The following is a 19,543-nucleotide window of genomic DNA, read 5'->3' as shown; positions in this document are numbered from 1 at the left end:
AGCCCGGACGTCGCGGCGCCCGCAGAGCCCACGCGCGACCGGGCGAGGGCGCGGGAGGGCGCGTGCGGCGTGACGCGACTCGCGGCGCGCCCCGTGACGCCATCGCGCCCGCTTTTGAAAGTTGGCGCCCGGGGCCGCCTCCCATGCTGCCCTGCGCCAACCCCTCCCCTCACCTTTCCTCCCCCGCCCTCCACTCGTCGCCCGGCCTGCCCCCCCACCCGTCCCTTCCCTTATCAGCACCCGCGGCCCCGGCAGCGCCGACGCAGGCGCACTGCACCGCGCCGCCGCCATTTTGTGTCCGAGCCTGTGGAGCGATTAAACCGTGCGCGGAGCTGCTTCTTTGGCGGCAGCGGCGGTGGCGGTAGCCGGTGCGGGTGCGCGGAGCTGGCCGGGGACGCCGGGTGGCCGGAGCGGTGGAGCGGCGGCGGAGCGGGCGCTGCAGGGGGTGTGGCGCGGAGGTAAGGGGGCCCGGGGTGGAGGAGGTTTCGCGGGCCGCCTCTAGGTGTCACGATGGGGCCGCTCCGGTCGGCGCTGGCTGCAGCCCGGCGCCAGCGCCGCCGCCGGGGGGTGTTTGTCTCCCTCTACCGTCCCTGCTGCGGCGCGGCCGCCGCCATTGCCCGTCGCCGCCGCGGCCCGGCCGCCCCCCCCCGCGCCAACACCCGCCCGCTAGGCCTCCCTCCTGGCGGCGCGCTAGGCCTCCGGCGGCAGCGGCGGCAACAGAGGCCCGCGCGCCGGCGACTCCATTTTCCTTCCTTTGTCTCTGCCCTCGAGGCCGGCTCTTGGCCCGGCTGATTGCCCGGCCGTGGCCCGCCCTCTGCCCTCCGCCCCTCCCGCGGCGGGTGGCCTCAGCCGAAAGGCGATCCCTGCGTCCCGACTCCCGCGCCTTGCTCCGGGGTCCCGACCCACTGCCGCCGCGCGCGCGGTCCGGTTTCGGTGTAGTATGGGTGTCGGGCCTTGGCCGACGCCTCTCGGGCTGCCCCTCCTCCAGCCTGCCCGGTCCCCGGAACCTACCCGGCCGCTCTGCGAGCGTACCGCTGCCGCCCGGCTGCTCGGCGGTCGCTCCCGGTCCGCGCGCCGCCGCCGCTGGTCTCCGTCTCCGCCGAGTGGCGCAGGCGGCGCTGCTGCGGCTGCGAGCAGAGGGACCCCAGAGCTGCCGAGAGCTCCCTCTGCAAGGCTGGCTGAGCTGCTCGCGCCTCGACGCTGCCTGAGCGGGCGGGGGGACGCGCGCTCGCCGCCCCCGCCGGGCCGGGCTGCGCCCCCAAACTCGCGCCCCGGCTCCTCGCTGGACCTGACCGGTGCGGCCCCCCATGGTGGGCGGAAGAGACTCGAGTTCCGCACCAACTAGTTTTTCTACAGTCGCGGTCGGGACACCACTCGTAGTGATAGCCTGACTTTGTGCGTTAAGAGATCTCAAAGGGATCAAAATTTAATTTCATTCTGAGGTCAAGTGACGTGACAAATTCCTGAATTCGGGATTATGGGCTGGCTCAGTTGGTTCAGGCGATCCTTGAGTTTCCCTCCCGCGTTAAAATGTCCTGACGCTAACTTAGTACAGTATTTAGTACCTGATGCTTTAGAGCTAGGCGAAGGCAATTCTGCCCCGGAATTGTGCAACCCGATCTAAAGCGCCAGTAGGGCAGAATGAATTTATTCTTGACTCCACTGGTAATTTGCCCATACGCTGAAATATGAGGGTTGATGTTGTAATTGAATCCTGGGTCACTAGCTGCAGTTGGTTTATAAATATCTACGCCTAATGTAACTACTCTTTAGTAGCTGACTTCCTGTAGCCCAGAGTTGAGCATTAAGTAAACATTCGCATACGGACGTAGTCTTCATGCTTTGAGTTTAAATCAACTAGGAAAGTTAAAAATCTACGTCCCCTATAGGCGGCAAAAGAAGTTAAAACGGGGCATGTATATTAAATTTATTGTCCTTAACTGTTTTCTTGAATCGTTAAAAAGCTTCCTGTTGAATTGCCATAGTTTTCTCTCTTTATTTTCCTCAGATACTCTAGTACTTTAATATAGTATCGTGCAGCCGTTGCTGCATCAACTGGGGGTGCTTTGGAGAGAGGAAGATCTTGATTAACTTCTTTTTTTTTATGATAAGCTATGTTAAGCTTATGAGGAAATTAAAACAGGCTGGTGCTAAGCAAAGTTGTTGCATCTGCTGTGTGTAATCTCAATCTGTAGGATTTTGCAGGAATATCTATAGGAGAGTCTTTCAGCATCCCTTTTTTGAACCTTACAAAAAATGTTCCTTCTCTCCCTCCTCTACAGTAAAACTAAAATTGCACTAACAAATGCAGTAGTGTTGATTGTCAGGTTTTGGAATAGAACCATGCTTAATTGTCGTAAGTCCATTTGTGTAATTCTTTGCATTCTTGAGATTTTTTTTATTTTCCTTCTAATATTGTGGATGGCAGGTAGTCTGTTTTACTTATAAAAATAAGCTCCGTATGGGTTAAAAATTAAAATCTAGAAGTTCTGTAATTGATTCAGGAGTAATTGTTTTCCCTGGTTATTTTTGTGTTCCACAGGCCATGTTTTGTTTCTTTATTCAGTTCTGCCCTATACAAGTCATCAGCTTCTTGGTCTTCCATATCATTTATGCTTTTTTAATGGTATAGACTTTGTCCACAGAGTTGCTATACTTTGAGGTTTTCTGTATGCTAGGATTCATACTTTATTTTTATTGGAAGATGAAATCTACAGAGAATAAATTGAGGATATGAGGTTACCCAAAGGAACTTATTACTTAAGTCAGTAACAGAGGAAGATTACAACAGGAATGTTTGCCCACTTAGGAAAATACTGCTTATTTAATAGGAATTGTAAAAGTCATCCTTAGGGGGTCTATTTAACCAAAGTAAGAAAATTTAGAAGTTGTAAAAGTCATTCTTAAGATACATTCCAATTGCAAGCGCTTTTGGATTTTGCTTTAAATGACACACAAGATGAGGGACATCTTTGGGTGGCTTAGGGAGTTCTTTGGAAGTTCAGAGGCCACTTGTGGCTGACTATAGAGTCCTGGGCAGAGCCTTGCACAGTGGTGCCTTCTGACAAAAAGTCACCTCTAGAGACTTTTTTTTTTTTTTCTTTAGGGATGCTGCTGGAATCCGCTTCACTCCCCTTCATCTACTTTATAGCTTCCATTTCATTTTTTAAACCAGAAGTTTAATTGATTATCTATCTACCTTATTTACCTATCTTGGTCCCAGATGACTTCAAGCTCTTTTGCTAGAAATTAGGTCCCTCTTCAAACAACTAAAATTTGTCATAATTTAATACTTTGAGAAAGAGCATACAGGTTTGAAAAGAACAGTAATGGCAAGTAATGTATAGCCTTGAAGACCCTGATTCACAATTGCATGTGTAGATTTGGCATGCCATATTATTTTTTTCTAAACATCCCTAAATTTTAGTCATTATCTTCAAATCTTCCTGGCAGTATCTCTGTGTGTTTTCTTAGTGATAAGTATTTGAGTTCAAAGATGGGACGTTGTGTATAGACTGCTGTTACATACACCAAGAATAGCAACTTTCCCATACTTGATCGTTGTTTTTACTCATTCTTAGAATGTTGAGGTATATAAAATCTCATCCTCTTTTGAGACATGCTAGTAACAATATATGGACTCCAATACAAAAGGGTTTCTTGGACTAGGTATTACTAATCAGTTCAGGTTGTAAATTGCCTCTCAGCAGAGAAGATTTTTTTTTAGCTTCATCTAATAAAGTATTAGCTTGGTTTTATGAGCTTTAATTAATTATGAGATGGATTCTCTTGTAGTTGTACCTTATATGTCAAATTCTTTGAAAACTCTTAATTCAAATTTAGCACTTTCATTTCACTTGGGAGTTTTTCTTTCCCCCTTTGGAAGTAAGTTCCACTCTACTGTTGTCTGAAGCTTGAGCTTGACAGTTCATTTATTTGTAATTTAGGGAGAAAATTGTTAGCTAACAAAGTATTTCATTGCTGTGCTTCTAGGAATTTCAAGTCAATGAAAGCTCTCTCCATGGTTATTAAACTGAAAAATACAGTCTCATGTAAACTAACTTAATCAGTAAAGCTACTACTTGCTGAAGATAAGGAAGTATATGCTAAAGAACTATTATTATATCTATAAGAATTAATTTGGGGGGACACCTGGGTGGCTCAGCAGTTGAGCTTCTGCCTTCGGCTCAGGGCGTGATCCCAGGATCTGGGATCGAGTCCCGGATCCGGCTCCTTGCAGGGAGCCTGCTTCTCCCTCTGCCTGTGTTGTGTCTCTGCCTCTCTCTCTGTCTCTCATGAATAAATAAATAAAGTCTTTTTAAAAAATTAATTTTTGTTAGTTTGAATATATATACATGTGCCATTATTTGTTTGCAGGATCATAATGGTTTTTTCTTTTTAAGATTTTTTTTAATTTTAAGATTTTATTTATTCATGCGAGACAGGGAGAGAGGCAGACACAGGCAGAGGGAGAAGCAGGCTCCCTGTGGCGAACTCGATGCAGGACTCCCATCCTAAGACCTCGGGAATCATACCCTGAGCCTAAGGCAGACGCTCAACCACTAAGCTACCCAGGTGTTCCTAAGACTTTTTTTTTTTTTTTTTTTAATTTCTCTCTGTGCCCAACTTGGGGCTCCAACCTACAACCCTGAGATCAAGAGTCACATGCTTGGGATGCCTGAGTGGTTCAGCGGTTGAGGTTGAGTGTCTGCCTTGGCTCAGATGTGATCCTGGAGTCCTAAGATTGAGTCCCACATTAGGCTTCTGGCATGGAGCCTGCTTCTCCCTCTTCCTGTGTCTCTGTGTCTCTCGTGAATAAAATTTATTTATTTATTTATTTATTTATTTATTTATTTATTTATTTATTTATTTATTTATTTAAAGATTTTATTTATTTACTCACTAGAGACAGAGACGGGGGGTTGGGGGGCAGAGACATAGGCAGAGGAAGAAGCAGGCTCCACGCAAGGAGCCTGATGTGGGACTTGATCTTGGGACTCCAGGATCACCCCCCTGGGCCAAAGGCAGGTGCTAAACCTCTGAGCCACCCAGGGATCCTCAAATAAATAAAATCTTAAAAAAAAAAAAAAGTCACATGCTCTACAAAGTGAGCCAGCCAGGACCCCACATGGGTACGGTTTTGATAATTACAGATCTTTAGTCATTTATATATTAAGCAAATGTCGAAAAAAATAAGTGTTTTATTATTGGCTTGATAGAATTTATGGAATGCTTTGTTTAGTAATGTGACGTATTAAAACATAATGTTTATTTTTTTTGTTTGCTTTTTTTAATATATTGTTTCTTAACCAATTTTTTCCATTTTCATCTTGCCCTCATTTTGCTTTTCATATTATGTATGCATTTATGCATATTTAATGTTCATAAAATTATTTGTATTTCTGTTTTAGAATGATTGCAGATCTGGAGCCAAAGAACAAGATGCACTAGTGGACAGATTGCTAACCAGGGGCTTGAGAGTTCTGTTTTCCCTCCTCAAACTGACTTTGCAGTCACGGAGAGGTAAATGCTCTTTCCATTTCTTGAAAATGGGAGTAGTAAATCCTTTCTAGGGTGGAAGGATTTGCTATTTTGTTCTTAGGTATAGGAGATCCAGGACGGTGGGTAATTGAGGGAATATAGGTTTTATAGTCTGAGTCCTTCGTTTGGAAGTCCACTACCATATATTAGCTGGGTGACACTGAGCAAGTTACTTAACCTTTCTATTCCTGTGGTCACCATTTGTGAGAGAACAGCACAATTATTACAGAGGCTGTTCTCCCAAGTCAATGAGAATGTTTGTAAGCATTAAGTACCATTCTGAGTGTGTACATAGAAGGACCTCCAGGAAATGGTTGTTTTTCTGCAGAAACCTTTGAAATGTGTATTCTGACTATTGGCAAATGAAGTCCACAGTCTGTGGTGATTTGAAATTTTGTTGGAACCATATTCTTGGGGAAATGGATCTGAGATAAAAGTTGTCTTCGTCAATAAGAGTTAGCCTAGCTGCTGACCCATTTTTGCATCATTATCAATAATTTTTAAAAAACATTTTAAAGAGTCACTTAAAATTTACTGTAGCCTATGATTTGTTATAAAATATATTGGACATCATAGGGAACTTGAAATAGACCTTATAAATGTTGAAATCTACTAGGATTTGGAATCTCATCAACAAGCAATGTAGGGTTCTAGGTAGGAAAATTACCTCTTAGCCTAAGAGAAAGCACATGAAAATGTGAAAATTTTTTAAAATATGAAAATGGCTTAATTTTACTTGTGTAATGGCAAAAGGGAAAGGTGGGAATTACAAATGCTGGCATTAGATAAGCTTATGTGAAGGAATCATCTAAATGACAACTACTAAGATTTTTCTTACAAGCTGTGCCTGGAGCAAATAGAGAGGAGGAAGGAAACAGGAGTGAAAGCTCTACTATTCTTCACATCTCTATTTTCCATGGGCAGCTTGGTACATTGATAGATGGGAATGGCAAGGTCTGTGTGCTAGTGTTCTGTCACTCCAGAAATAATTTGTACCCTGCAGGTTTTTTTTAGGAGTGTTGACACAGTATATATTAATGAGCTGCTGAAAAGAAAAACAATACTAATTTGAAAAGCTGTTGGGGAAAACTAGCCGTAAGAGTTTGGGGAATGGGGTTGTAGGAACATGTTGGTCACTTTTAAGTGTTATGGCTATTTAATTGTTTAGATCCCTGTTTCTCAAACTGGGATATGAATACCCTTAGGGTACAAAGTGGTATGATTCCGGGGTACTTGAAGCCACAAGATAAACATGATCCATCTTCTTGGAGCTTCAATTGTGCTCATTGAGGGGGCGGTGAGTTAAGTAATTTGACTGGTAAGTAATTTTTAAATTTTTACATTAAAACAAATACATATTTTTAGGATCAGAATGGGAACCACGTATGACTGTCTAAGATAACACAGGTTTTCAACAAAGTGAGTCATGAATGCCTGGGATTAAGAATTGCTCTTTGTATAGGTACTATAGTGAAAGCATTCAAGAAGCAATACTTTTGAGATATAGAACAGCTCTATCTTTCAGCTCTTTACTTTGTTCCCTGTAGTATCCTACTGTGGGATATGGTTGTTAAATTGTATTAAATGGTGCTTGTTAGCTTGGATGCACGTTCCTGCACATGCCCAGCATGCACAAGAGCTCTGTACATATTGGTAGGCAGTTCTAGATGGCTGGACCAAGTCAGAAATACTGTCATTAAGACCATTCCAATGACCTAAGAATTAGAATTATTTTTTTCTTTTAAAGACTTTATTTATTTTATTCATGAGAGACCAAGATCACACCCTGAGCCAAAGGCAGACCAACCACTGAGCCACCCAGGCATCCCAAGAATTAGAATTTTTAAAGCAATGAGCAAAATCAGGTCTAAAATTGTAAATTCTGTAAAACAGAATTTTGAAAACAAGTATCACATTAACTTCATCATAATTAACAATTTATACTGATTTTGTTACCCACCCATTCAAGTTGTTAAGTAGTCAAAGTTATAATAAAGTGGCTAAAAAAAAAAGTGGCTAAGTCTTAAATTGTAGACCTTGTGACTCCTAAGATAGTTACTCAGAAACATCTAAACTGTTCTGTGTGTTTTAAATTTACTAAGTGTTATTAGTGTATTGCTCTTAATATAAGTGGCACATAAGAATTATATTTCCTATTATTGATAATATCTGTTCTTTGAATATAAGTTTTATATTTGAACCTAGTTTGTTCTAGATATGAGCATGACTTTCTCTGAAATGTATTTGAATTGAATCAACCCGGATGTTTAGATGTGCTCTAAATATTTATAGTATTTATTGAACACTTATAAGGTGTTCATTATATTTTTTGAACCCTTGCCCTTCTACTTTGTGTCTACTAATTGGTTGCATTAGATACTAAGGGATTCGAAGATGAATAAGAAAAAGATGGTTTTCCTCAAGGTCTTGAGTATGGGGCAAGAGATCAGTAAATAAGTGTTGCTTGTGCTCTCATAAAAGTGTGGGATTCAGGGAGAATAGTTACAGGGGTTGGTGAGAGATGTTGCGAAAGGCTTTCTGGAGGAGAAACCCTGATGTAGGTGTATGAGGAAATTCAAAAGCATACAATTGGATTTTAATCCTACTAGGGCACCAAGGTTTAGTCAGTGTTTTTTAATAGCTACATAGCTTTGGGCAAGTCCATTAGGGGTTACTTCCTTGTGCCTTTTCTCATTGGTAAAATGACATATTTACCTTGTTACAGGCTTATGGCAGTTAAATGAAGTATGGTTAAGGGGGAATATGTATATATATTTATATATTTGTGTATATGTATATAAACATGTATTTATGTCTGTAACTACAATGTGCTGTGTAGAAGTAAAATTATGATCTTTAGAATAGTTGGTCATTGTATATATTTTGCATTAAGCTACAGTGATGACAATTAGACTGTACAGAAGTTAGGTGAATGAAGTAATATGGATGAGAAAATTCTATTAATCAAAACCTGTTGATCAGGGGATCCCTGGGTGGCTCAGCAGTTTAGCCCCTGCCTTCGGCCCAGGGCGTGATCCTAGAGTCCTGGGACCGAGTCCCACATCAGGCTCCCTGCATGAAGCCTGCTTCTCCCTCTGCCTGTGTCTCTCCCTCTCTCTCTCTGAATGAATAAATAAAATCTTTAAAAAAAAAAAAAAAAAAAAAAACCTGTTGATCAGTAGAGAAATGGATAAGGAAACAGAGCCACACTGTTTTGGGAGCAATTTTTGACAACCACAAAAAGAAACTGATTGGGAATACTGTTAACTAGCAAAATGCTTAAGAAATTTATTTTTTTAAATACAGTAGAAAAAAATTGTTATGGAATAAAAGCAAAGAAAAAAAACCAAAACCTGGCACATAGCAGAAACCTAGTAAGTAATTGAATGAATGCCTAGGAAAAAGACCAAACAGACATCAAAAAACTGGTCAAAATATAATAAACTAACAGTGCAAGGGTGGTTGGATCTAGGGTAACTTTTCTGTTTTTTTTTTTTTTTTCTTTTTTTAAAAAAGATTTTATTTATTTATTTATTCATGAGAGATACAGAGGGAGAGAGAGAGAGGTAGAGACCCAGGCAGAGGGAGAAGCAGGCCCCATCCCATGCAGGGAGCCTGACGCAAGACTCCATCCCAGGACTCCAGGATCACACCCTGGGCCGAAGGCAGGTGCCAAACCGCTGAGCCACCCAGGGATTCCTTTTCCTGGTTTTCTATAGTTGTATAACATCTTGTAGTGCAAATAGATTCTCTTTCTTCTTCTTCTTCTTTTTTTTTTTTAAGATTTTATTTGTTTATTCGTGAGAGACCCAGAGGGGAGAGAGAGGCAGAGGCAGAGGGAGAAGCTTGCTCCTCACAGGGAGCCCAATGTAGGACTCAATTCCAGAACATTGGGATTATGCCTTAGGTAGAAGGAAGACACTCAACCGCTGAGCCACCCAGGCGTCCCTTTTCCTTTTTCTTTTTAAAGATTTTATTCTTTTTTTTTTTTTAAGAGTTTTTTTTAAAGATTTTATTTATTTATTCATGGAGACGGGGGGGTGGGGGCACAGACATAGGGAGAAACAGGCTCCAGGCAGAGAGCCCAACATGGTACTCGATCCCGGGTCTTCAGTATCACACCCTAGGCTCAAAAGCAGCACTAAACTGCCGAGCCACCTGGGCTGCCCATAAAGATGTTCCTTATTTATTCATGAGAGAGACAGAGAGAGAGGCAGAGGCACAGGCAGAGGGAGAAACAGGCTCCGTACAGGAAGCCCGATGTAGGACTCGATCCCAGGTCTTCAGGATCACACCCTGGGCTGAAGGTGGCACTAAACCGCTGAGCCACCTGGGCTGCCGTTAATTGTTTTGTTTAGTTTTTGTTTTTAAATAAAGTAGCATTAAAAAAAGAAAAAAAGAAAATAAATAAAGTAGCATTGCCAAAATTTGGGAATGACCATATTCAACGGTGGGGAAGTGATTAAATTATGAATATCTTTTTAAAAATTAAGAATATCTATAAAATAAAATGTCATGCAACCATTGTGTTATGTATAGTAGTATATTGAAAGGGAGAGATTTGAGACATACTACATAAAGTAGATTATCAAATAGTATGCACAAATATGTGTATGTATATAGGGAGGGGACCATGGATATAAACCAGAAAGTTTGTTTATACAAACCTATAGATTTATGTTTTTGGTTTATCTGGGTTTTCTCCTATACATGTATTATATAATTTTTATTTTTTATTTTTTAAGATTTTATTTATTTATTCATGAGAGACACAGGCAGAGGGAGAAGCAGGCTCCATGCAAGGAGCCCGATGTGGGACTCGATGCCAGGTCTCCAGGGTCATGCCCTGAGCTGAAGGCAGGGCTAAACCACTGAGCCACCCGGGGTGCCCTGTATTATATAATTTTTAAAGGGAAAAGGAATCCAGTATAGTAAGAATTAGTACTAAAGTGTTCTGATAAATATAATGAAATAATAAAAGTTTTTGTCTTGTTTACGCTGGCAATAAAGTCTAGACTTCTTGAGTGGATTTGAAGCCTTGCCAGAACATTGTTGCAGAAGTGCAAGCATGAGGAGGAGGCAGGAGGCAGGAGGGAGAGTACTAGTAGCCACCTATCTGCCCAAGTATTAGAAGGAATTGAGGTTACAGAGGCAATTCTTAGAACCTTCCTCACTTAGATTTGGTCTTAAACCTTTTTTGTATCACCTGAGTAATGTTTAGTTTCTTTCTTTGGAAAGTCTAATATTTGTAGAACTAAAATCCAAAGAACTCTTTTTTTTTTTTTTAAGATTTTATTTATTCATTAGAGACACGGGGTGGGGGAGGAGAGAGAGAGAGGGAGAGAGACAGACACAGGCAGAGGGAGAAGCAGGCTCCATGCAGGGAGCCCGATGTGGGACTCGATTCCAGGTCTCCAGGAACACGCTGTGGGCCAAAGGTGATGCTAAACCTCTGAGCCATCCAGGCTGCCCTTTTATTTTGTTTCTACAGAGATAAACACTATTAATAGTTTGATGTGTTCCCTTTTGAGTTTTTCCCCTGCACTTTTGTAAATGGGCATGTACATTATAGTAGTTTTATGTTTTTTGTTTTTCCTAGAGAAGGTGGGGGCAGAGGGAGAGAGAATCTCAAGCAGGCTCCATACCCAGTGCAGAGCCCAATGCAGGGCTCAATCTCATGACTCTAAGATCATGACCTAGTCAAAATCAAGAATTGGTTGCTTAACTGACTGAGCCACCAAGGCACCCCCATATAATAGTATTAAAGGAAGAATGTAATTGTGCTATACAAGTATTTTGTAACTACCACATTAAATAAAAACACATGGGGGTGAATGTTTCAAATAGTACAAAATGTGCAGTGAAAAGTAATAACTTTTTTCTACCCCTGATCCCTCAGTTTTCTTCCTCGGAGGTAATAAATATTACAGCTTTTCATATATCCTTCTGGAGAAAATCATATGCATGCATAAGCATGTGTGTGTGTATCCTTTTTAAAAAAACAGATGGGGGATCCCTGGGTGGCGCAGCGGTTTGGCGCCTGCCTTTGGCCCAGGGCGCGATCCCGGAGACCCGGGATCGAATCCCACGTCGGGCTCCCGGTGCACGGAGCCTGCTTCTCCCTCTGCCTGTGTCTCTGCCTCTCTCTCTCTCTCTCTGTGACTATCCTAAATAAAATGAAAAAAATAAAAAAATAAAAAAATAAAAAATAATAATAATTAAAAAAAAATAAAAAAAATAAAAAAATAAAAAAACAGATGGTATCATACAATGCACATAGTCCTGGGCATTTAAGTTGTTTTCAGTTTTGCTGTTAGACAAAGAAGTTCTAGTAGATATCCTTGCATACACCTCTTTGTGCACTTGTACTAGTGTATTTATAGGATGACTTCATATAAATTTAATTGCTTGAATATTCCTAGAAGAGGGAATAGCATATACAAAGGCCCAGAGGCAAGAGGAGAGAGCCCAGAATGTTCTGGCTACTGAAAGCAGTTTAGTATGATTAGAGCAGAGTGTGTGAGGCTGGATGCAGATCTGCTGATAGGGCCTTAAAGGACCCTGTAGTCTAGGTTTAAGAGTTTATTAGACTTCAGCTTATAAGTTTTCACTTGGGAGGTTTCAGAATTGAAATCTCCTTCCTGATAATAAATTACCATTTTAAAAATCTGTGTCCATTGTGTGAAAAATGGATGGTAAGGAAGCAAAGAGAGAAAGCAGGGAAACTAGTTTGACCAAGGCCGTTGCATCGGTCCAGGCAAGATGTCATACCTGCCTGACTTAAGATAGGGAATCTCGCTAGAAATGCTATTTGTTTTTTGTTTTTTTTTTTTAATTTATTTATGATAGTCACAGAGAGAGAGAGAGGCAGAGACACAGGCAGAGGGAGAAGCAGGCTCCATGCACCGGGAGCCCGACATGGGATTTGATCCTGGGTCTCCAGGATCGCGCCCTGGGCCAAAGGCAGGCGCTAAACCGCTGCGCCACCCGGGGATCCCCTGCATTCTCTTTTGTAAGCTTCCTTCATGTTATATGTTATGAACATTTTCCCCCATTAGATACTTTACGTTATTTCAAATTACTAAGAATGTACTTCTTTATTGCTGGTTAAGTTTTCTAACCTGTTCCTTTGGGGATAAGTCTCTTGGTTTTGGCCCTAGCATTTTGCCTCTAATACTTCATCTCTCCTCTTCCCCACTGTTTGAATTATTTCTAATATAAAAGTAGATGGACTTTGAGTAAGAGCCAAGTTAATTGTACATTTGAGTGCACAGATTTTGAGGTGTGATAATAGCTATTCATAGTCCTTTTTTTCTTTTTAAGGATTTTATGTATTTATTCATAAGAGACAGACATAGGCAGAGGGAGAAGCAGGATCCCCTTAGGAAGCCTGATGTGGACTCGATCCCTGAACCCCAGGATCACGCCCTGAGCTGAAAGCACAGCTTAACCACTGAGCCATCTAGGTGTCCCCAGAGTCCTTTTTTTTTTTTTTTTTTTTTTTTTTCCCCAGAGTCCTTTTATTTTGATTTTATTCTTGACTGTTCTCAGTAGTAGATATTTGATGATTTAATGACTTTCAGATACGTCTGCATCTTAGCTAATGGCTAAGTAGATTATCCTATCAAGTATATAGTTATGGCTTTAAGCATTTTTCACACTAAAATTAAATCCTCTGTTTCTTATTTTGAAGGAGGGTAGATGCCTCCCCAACAAGAAGGGTGGCAAATAAGAGTCCTAAAATGTTGTAGATTGATGAGGGTTTTTTTTTTTTTTTTAAGATTTTATTTATTTATTCGAGAGAGGCAGAGACACAGGCAGAGGGAGAAGCAGGCTCCATGCAGGGAGCCCAGTGTGGGATTCGATCCTGGGTCCCTGGGATCACTCCCTGGGTTGAAGGCGGCACTAAACCGCTGAGCCACCAAGGCTGCCCTGATGAGGGTTTGTTGTTTTTTTTTTTTTTTTTTTTTTTTTTTTAAGATTTTATTTATTTATTCAAGATAGACAGAGAGAGAGAGAGAGAGAGGCAGAGACAGGTAGAGGGAGACGCAGGTTCCATGCAGGGAGCCCGACTCGGGACTCGATTCCAGGTCTCCAGGATCACGCCCTGGGCTGAAGGTGGTGTCAAACCACTGGGCCATCAGGGCTGCCCTTGATGAGGGTTTTTAAGAGCAAATGTCTTGATGTTCTGTGTGTAGGGGGAGTATGCAGGGTTATACAGTGATTATACCTTGACTTTGAGCAGCCTTTCTAGTTTAAAACATAACCTAATGGAGGGAGGAAACAGCCAATCTGGTAGATTGTACCTAATGTTTATGGTGTTTCTGACTGACACAGAGATTTCTTATTAGATTACTTGGGCTTCCAAGGTTCCTCGGTAGCTCAGTTGGTTGTGTCTAACTCTTGATTTCAGCTCAGGTCATGATCTCAGGGTCCTGAGATCAAGCCTTGCCTGGAGCTACATGCTGAGGTGGAACCTGCCTGAGATTCTTTCCCTTTCCCTCTGTCCCTACCCCCCTCTAAAATTTCCTGGACTTCAGATGTAAATGACAGTTGGTAGAGTGATGTGCATTAGCCATCTTCATCTAAATAGATTGTAGAGACCTCTTCCTGATTCTTTGTTACAGACAAGTAGACTGTGAAGCTAGGGAACTACCTTTTGTTCCATCCTTTTGTACAACTTTGCTGTATGCACTTGTTAAAATTTCCGGTCTTTTTTAGCTGGGATGTGGGGTACTTGTTCCTTTACCTGCAAGGATGAATCTAACTTCATAATCTAACCTAAAAAAAGAAGTATAGGATGTTAAGCCCAGATTAAAGTTGAAGTAATCTGGCAATCTCTTTTATAGAAAATAAACCTAAGAGAGTGATTTGCCTGAGGTCATAGATGTAGGGCAAGTGCTTCTGCCTTTTTTGTTCTTCCCCGTTTGGGTCTGCATAGTCTAGGTTTCACAGAATGTCCTGCTGCATTTGGTTTGGAGCTAATTATTTGCTATATATTCAGCTTTTTTGATCTCTTTTGTCAGAAATATAAATCCATGTATTTCTATAGAAGAAAAGTGTGAAGACTATATACACTGTTACTGCTCCTGCACACTGGCACACATTAGGTTTTTAGTATCAGAATTTTTTTTAACATAGTCACCAACTTTAAAGGTTGTCTGTGTATGCAATGCATTGTTAGACTCTGGCTGTCACTAATATTAAAGCTTGGTATCTAGTACCAGCTGTGTTCAGAATTTGAGCTTAAATTCAACAATTTACCTCAAAGAGGTAAATACCTCTTTCATTATAATTCAGGGCTTCTTCAGAATCTTTCAGTAGTTTCTCTGTGATAAGAACAGACCATCATTGATTGGAAACCAGTGTTGCTTAGCACCTATTTTTAGTATTGTCCAGTTGGACCATTGAAAGTTGTAAATTATTTCAGCCTGCTACTTCTTATTTTTTTTATAAACTCTGGTATAACAGAAAGCTGGCAGAGAATGTTCATGATCATATATCATAAAGCAGGTACAAGGTATTTTACATTCACACAAGTATGTATGTACCCATTCTATAATAACAGGGGATACCCTAATTGCCTGTGATACTTCTTGTGTCTCTGAATTATTCGTATCTTTAACTTTCTGCTCCTACTTAAAATTTTTTGTTATGAATATATGTTGAGATTATAAAATAATAGTGACATGGTTACCTCTTTGTAATAAATTGTATTTTACAATTTTTTTTTTCTTTCTGGCATCTTGCCAGACAAGGTCTTTAGCTCCTCTAATCATGTCTTTTAGATATTTATAAGTATATAATTTTTCCCCCAGTTTCTTAGGTAAGCTATTGCCTATATCTCCTTTCCTATATTTGTTTCCATATTTTTAGAGTAACCAAATTGACAAATTATTTGTTTTCATAATCTAATGTAGTTTAAAGTAACATTCTGTTTCTTCCATTAAGCTTCCGTATGTGTTCCTATACACGTATAGCTTTTATCTGTTTTTAGATTTCTTTTGTTCTATTGAATAGTACTTAAGCAATTATCTGTACTTCATTCTACTATACTATTTATTCACTAAGAATATCGTACTCTCTTTATTTTTTTATAGATTTATGTATTTATTTACTTATTTGAGAGCAAACATGTACAAGCAATGTGTGAGGGAGAAGCAGGCTGCCCACTGAGCAGGGAGCCCAGTGTGGGCCTTAATTCCAGGACCCCAGGATCCAGGCGCCTTTCTTACTCTGTTAAAAATATACTATTATTTGATTTTTGTTCAGAGAACTCCTATTGCCATTTATTATTGTGCCTTTAGTATGAGTATGCATTGTTGAATTTAAGCTGTTGACTTCTGATTTAACATTGATCTTATAGGAGACCCCATTTACCAAATAAAAATGGTCTTGGTAACGCCAAGTACCCTTCATGAGCAAGTACTGGTTTATAGAAACATTCAAGCAGTGGCTACAGGATCACTGAGAGACATTGCAAAACCAGGAGTTCACTCCTGTCACATATGTCCACTTCTCTTTACTTTTTTTCCTTGTGTCATGTGTTGAGCTTGTTGATATCATGTAGAGAGATATTTTGTTGATGGCCGATGGTAGAGGTAAAACTTAGTAAGACTTCCTTCTTGGGTAGGAAGGAATGGAATACATTCCATTATTGCATATGTGGAAGTCATACTAGTTTTGAGATAAACTTTGTAGATTTTTCTCTAAACAAAACAAATTTTTTTTTTTTTTAAGATTTTATTTATTCATGAGATAGAGAGGCAGAGACACAGGCAGAGGGAGAAGCAGGCTCCATGCAGGGAGCCCGATGTGGGACTCCATTCTAGGACTCCAAGATCAGGCCCTGGGCTGAAGGCAGGCGCTAAACTGCCGAGCCATCCAGGCATCCCTACCTGGGAACCTTTTAAAATATCTCTTCTACCCTAGACCTACTGAATCAGAATCTCTGGGATCTATGTATTTTAAAGCTCACCAGGTGATCCTGATACCATCCAGGTTTGGGAACTGCTCACATAGAATCTGCCTCAAAATCCGTAGAATGTGGCTCTTAGATGTTCTATAAATTCTATATTGTGTGTGTCTGTAACTTATTCCTTTTTGTGACATATTTATTCAAGGTGACAGACTTGCCATAGATCCCCAGCCTAGCTCATTCCCAGTAATGAAAGACTAAAGGACTACTCTAAAGATAGTGTAACTCTGAGCTGCTTTCAGGGTTATGGGCTTGGAGCAGAGCAAAGAGATCTGCTAGTTCTCATATCATCACCCTGGGGAGCACAAGGAGAAGTGAGGCATTAAGTTGCTGTATTCCTGTATTCCAGCAAAAGTGTCACTCAGGTTATGGAAAGCAGAGAGGGGCACCGTGTGCTTGGGAAGCAGCTTTTTTTTTTTTTTTTTTTTTTTTAATTTTTATTTATTTATGATAGTCACAGAGAGAGAGAGAGAGGCAGAGACACAGGCAGAGGGAGAAGCAGGCTCCATGCACCGGGAGCCCGATGTGGGATTCGATCCTGGGTCTCCAGGATCGCGCCCTGGGCCAAAGGCAGGCGCCAAACCGCTGCGCCACCCAGGGATCCCCGGAAGCAGCTTTTACTCAGTGTTGAGGCACCAGCATGTTGACTCCCAGATACACTTTGTCTTCTGTTTCATGTGTAAATTGTTCAATAAGTGAGATAAACAGGCTGCCCTTAGTGAGAAACCAGATCATGAGCATGACCTCCAAAGTCAGGTCACACTAATAAATCTGAAATGGCTTAGTACCGTTTCACTTATGTTGAATTTTTTTGCATAGAATTTGTCTAATTCCATACATATCCTCTTTTAGCATGTTCCTCTCTACTGTACTTTGCCTGTCAGGGTCCATCTCCTCTTTTAAGATCCAGATGTAGCATTTCCTCTCCTTCAAGCCCTCTTTTACCCACCTATGCCATCATTTGTGCCAAGGTGGTGGGAAGTATGTTAATCCCAGCTATAGCACTCAGTCACACTACCATAGACCCTTAAACAATGTGGGGTTAGGGGCGCCAATGCCCTCCACCCCCCACCCCAGCCTCTCCTGGGTATTACTTTTAACTCCCAAAAAATGTAACTAACAGCCTGCTGTTGACCAAAAGCCTCACTAATAACCTAAACAATTGATTAATACTTATTTTTTATGTTACATGTATTATATACTGTGTTCTTATAATCATGGGAACTTGGGATTACTATTTTTGCCAAGAGTGTATAGATAGTCTTCTAATGTGCTCCAGAAAATAAGTTAGGGTTTGTTTTTTTGTTTGTTTGTTTGTTTTTTAGCAATCACTTATCCCTTGTAAAGAACAGTATATTAAAAAGTTGTGGTAGTTTTATTTATAAAATAGACTACGAGAAATTATCCTTTTTTACTATCTCATTCTCAGTATCTATCTATCATTTTTAGTACATTTGTATTTTACAATAACTGATCTCCCCAGAGGACTAAACTCTGTATTGCTGAATGTAAAAGGTTATTTTGGTTGATTTCCTTTGGAAAATATCTGACATATTGGCTGTACAGCAGTATAATCTAGGTGATAAATTACTAAATTTTACTGTCTTCAAAATTAGAATAGTCAGTCTTTATTTAAATTTTTTTTTTTCGGGCAGCCCAGGTGGTTCAGTGGTTTAGCACTGCCTTCAGCCCAGGGCGTGATCCTGGAGACCCAGGATTGAGTCCCACGCCAGGCTCCCTGCATGGAATCTGCTTCTCCCTCTGCCTATGTGTGTGTGTGTGTGTGTGTGTCTCTCTCTCTCTCTCTCTCTGTTTCTCATGAATAAATAAAATCTTTAAAAAAAACTTTTTTTTCATCCAGAACATATTTATTGAGCACCTACAGTGCATGATTCAGGGCATTTTGTTTTATTTTTTTTTAAGTAAGCTCCACGTACAACATGGGGCTTGAACTTACGACCCCAAGATCAAGAGTCACATGCTCTACTGGCTGAGCTAGCTAGGTGCCTCTAGCCTTTATTTTTTTATTTTTTTTTTTTTAATTTTTTTTTTTTTATTTATTTATGATAGTCACAGAGAGAGAGAGAGAGAGGCAGAGACACAGGCAGAGGGAGAAGCAGGCTCCATGCACCGGGAGCCTGACGTGGGACTCGATCCCGGGTCTCCAGGATCGCGCCCTGGGCCAAAGGCAGGCGCTAAACCACTGCGCCACCCAGGGATCCCTCTAGCCTTTATTTTTATTGGTAGGATTTTTAAGATCTAACCCATAATTGTATTGTTAGGACTTTTTATTTTTCTTTAAGAAATCACACAAGAAATGGCACAAACAGCAATAAAGGAAATCATACAGCTAAGCTACGATGAAGCATACAATATTTTGTTTTTCCATATTCCCTGCTCTTGTTATGGACAGGAACTATTTATATGTGTTTCACATGATAGTAATGTCGATATTGAGTGTCTGATATTGTCGACTGTTTCTGTAACAGTGTTTTGTATTTATTGCTGTAGAGGATACGGAATTAAAAGGCATAATAATTCCTCTCAACAAGCTAATAGACTATTTGAGGGAAAAACAAACTTAGAACAGTGTACTACAGTGAAAACCAGACAAACATAAAGTCAGTTTATACTTGAGAAGATGTGATTTAGGGGATCACTTGAGTTGGGAGGGGACAAAACAATAGGCACTTGTTTAGAAGATGCCTGTAAGGTGAGGTTAGGTGGGTGGAAAGGATGAGGACAAACTCTTCAGAGTTTTGAGAGTGCAGCTAAAGAATTTGGAGCTGATGGGTGCCTGGCTGGCTCAGTCAGTAGAACATGCAACTCTTTTTTTTTTTTTTTTAATTTTATTTATTTATTCATGAGAGACACACACACAGAGAGAGGCAAAGACATGGGCAGACGGAGAAGCAGGCTCCATGCAGGGAGCCCAATGTGGGACTCGATCCTGGGACTCCAGGATCACGCCGTGAGTCAAAGGCAGAGACGCTCAACCGCTGAGCCACCCAGGTGTCCCGGAAT

General features: G+C 41.1%; 1 protein-coding gene across 6 annotated transcripts in view; it reads left to right on the top strand.

The window, feature by feature from the left end:
- The first annotated feature begins 254 nt into the window (after positions 1-254).
- CTCF (CCCTC-binding factor) overlaps positions 255-19,543 on the top strand; it is a 55,267-nt gene continuing 35,978 nt past the window's right edge. For 2 of the 6 annotated variants that reach the window (XM_035715737.2, XM_035715735.2), the window contains exons 1-3: positions 255-458; positions 5,412-5,523; positions 6,747-6,859. The gene's annotated coding sequence lies outside the window, so the exon portion shown is untranslated. The remainder of the gene's footprint in view (positions 459-5,411; positions 5,524-6,746; positions 6,860-19,543) is intronic. The other 4 variants (XM_035715736.2, XM_025426538.3, XM_025426539.3 and 1 more) reach the window with 4 other exon arrangements.

This window comes from Canis lupus, chromosome 5 (genome assembly GCF_003254725.2).
Source record: "Canis lupus dingo isolate Sandy chromosome 5, ASM325472v2, whole genome shotgun sequence".
NCBI classification, from domain to species: Eukaryota; Metazoa; Chordata; class Mammalia; order Carnivora; family Canidae; genus Canis; species Canis lupus.
Note: the sequence above shows the minus strand (reverse complement) of the source record. Positions and strands in the feature narration are given on the sequence as shown.